Raw genomic sequence first — 2,766 nt, 5'->3', positions numbered from 1 at the left:
TATTGCTTGATTGGAAAACAGGTTGAGAAACCATACTGAACAAGGCTTTGTTTAGAGCCACGAGACCGCTCGAGCTATTACATGGAGGTCTTTGTGGTCCTATCACACCACATGCACCTCGAGGGTGCAGGCACATGTTTTTAATAGTAGATGATTTTTTTTACATTATATGTGGTATTTTCTTTTGAAATCAATGGATAAAGCGTTTGAGTTTTTTAATCAGTTCAAAGATTTGGCTGAAAAAGATTTAAAGTTAAAGGTTAGAACGTCCGGAAAAGATCATGGAGGTGAGTTCACATCAACCGAGTTCAATGATTAGTGGGAAGTGTTGGATATAATGTTCAATTGCCGATTAGAACTCAACATTGCCGTCAAGGTACGACCCAAAGAGTTACATTTTGTGCAATGAACAACTAACGCTGTTATTCTTAATTATGAGATAATTAATTAAAGTTAATTATGAGACAACTAAATAAAAAAAAGATATTATGTTTGAATTCAACTAGGATGCATACATATCAAATATCGGCTGGATGTATGTATTAGTGTAGATCTTTTAGTAATGGTTTAAACCAACTCTCCATGCAATTGAAAAAGGAGACATACCTCTGTTTTTTGAGGATTGCGACTAAAAGAAAAAAAAATCTCATAAAATAACTCAACAAGAGATTTTGTTGGAGGCTTTAAATAGTCTAAAGAAACAAAATACGGATTTTTGATTTTTATGAGACGGCCATCGCAAAAGAAAAAGAGAAGAGGAGCAACACTGCGTAAGGATTTAAATTCCTGTTACAACAAACTCTTTTGTTTTTCTGATTACGCATAGGTAAAGTTTCGAACTTTATTTTCTTTAGAGAACGGTTTTGTTTGATATCATTTCAAACGAACAAATATGATTTCGTGGTCAACGATCATCTAGCAATATCGTTCGTTGAACCAGGGTGTCTTTCTTTGTAGTCACTATTCTTTATTTTACTTTAACCTATTTTGATTGTAATGAGATCACTGGTGGAAACGGTTTAGAACTGAACCTCGTGTACATGTTTTTCCGCTGCGTTCAGTTTGTTTGACAAATTAACTAAAATTATTTTCTAAATGTTACACGAAATTCCAACAGTGGTATCAGAGCCACCTTACAAATCAAAGTAGGTTTATTTTATAAATAGTTTATAGTATTGTATGCTTAAAATCAAGTAGATTTGGCATAGGAACCTGTCACGTATAATAATTATAGGCATGTTTGGATTAAGGCCAAAACTAACACTTGTCAAAGTCCTCTTTGAAATAAGTTTTGGCCTTAACCTATTTCGTTTAGCTTAATGATCGTACTATGCAAATCCGGGTTTAGAATTTTTTTTATGAAACGGGTACTAAATTAGTTTCCAAGATACGCGGTTAAATAAATTATAGAAAACGGAAATAATGATTTTAATATAAAACCGATATTTAAAAAAAACTAGGAGGTCATCAAATTTATTTTCTTATCAGAAATTTAATTTATAAAAAAGGAGTTTTTTCTAGTATAGGATCCAATATTAAGTGGGAGCACAAAAGCGTTTGTGTAACACTTAATTAGCTTGGTTCATGTTCTTAGGCTCGAATGAACCGAACATATTCTAAACCTGAAATTGCATATTTATTATATTTTGCGTTTTGCCATGAGATGTTTGTTATGTACATAAAATTAATTATTAATACACGATCATTAAAACGACAATTTTAATAAAAGGTTTATTAAGTATTGGATATGTAATTAAAATAAATAGTTTTTTTAAATATAAAGACAAAATTGGTTTTACGAAATTAAACGTTAATTTTAAGAACCGTAACTAATAAAGGTTATTAATTAAAAGAAAATTTGTGACGCGACCAACTTAGTTTAAATAGGGTATTTAAAATTAATCGGTCGAGTGATTGAAAGGTGTTTCAAGTCGTCACAAATTAAAACGTAAAACTGAATTTTACAAAGGAATTGTATAGCCTATGTTCATGCCATAGGCCGTACAAGTATTTTAAAACGACCCAAACTGGTAATTATAAAATATAACCCAAATTAAAATCGATATTTTACGCCACCCTAAATTAAGAACACCCGAACCGATCTATCCGAACCCCTGGTGCTATTGTTTACCCTGCATCCAGTCCTACAGTTTTGTTAAGGGTAGTTCCGCGATTTCCATGCTTACATGGGTCGGGCTACAATTCTGATTTGAGGACAAATATCACTTTTGCGACATGAGAGCGAATGTTAGTGTTTACCCTGCATTTGTTTTCTACGGTTGTGAAAGTGGCGTAGTTGGAGTTAACGTACCTTTGCTTGACAATACTCGTCATACGATCCCAAACTGAAAATTGTGTGATTGACACAATTGGTGATCATCACCTACCCTTCAATCTATGTCAGTGAAGAGTGCTATGTCCATTCACTAAGTTATGGGGAGACGGGATCTCATCCTAATTCCTAAAATTTTGTAAATCTTGGGTCAAAATTGAATTAGGTTAATGCATGAAAATTACTAATAAAATTTTCTTCTAAATTCTACAGAGGTCTACAAACAATTCTAATAACCCCAAATTCTCGCTTAAGTCCATCCTTGAAAATGCTAAACTTGATAATTCTAACTTCATGAATTGGCACCCCAACCTGAAAATTGTTCTCAGGGCAGAGAAAAAGGCTTATGTCCTTGAAGGACCAATTCCCGAAGCATCTGCTGCTAATACGGGTGTAGCCCGCAGGATATGTGAAAAACATGTTGATGATCCCCA

This window comes from Helianthus annuus, chromosome 10 (genome assembly GCF_002127325.2).
Source record: "Helianthus annuus cultivar XRQ/B chromosome 10, HanXRQr2.0-SUNRISE, whole genome shotgun sequence".
Taxonomy (NCBI): Eukaryota; Viridiplantae; Streptophyta; class Magnoliopsida; order Asterales; family Asteraceae; genus Helianthus; species Helianthus annuus.
Note: the sequence above shows the minus strand (reverse complement) of the source record.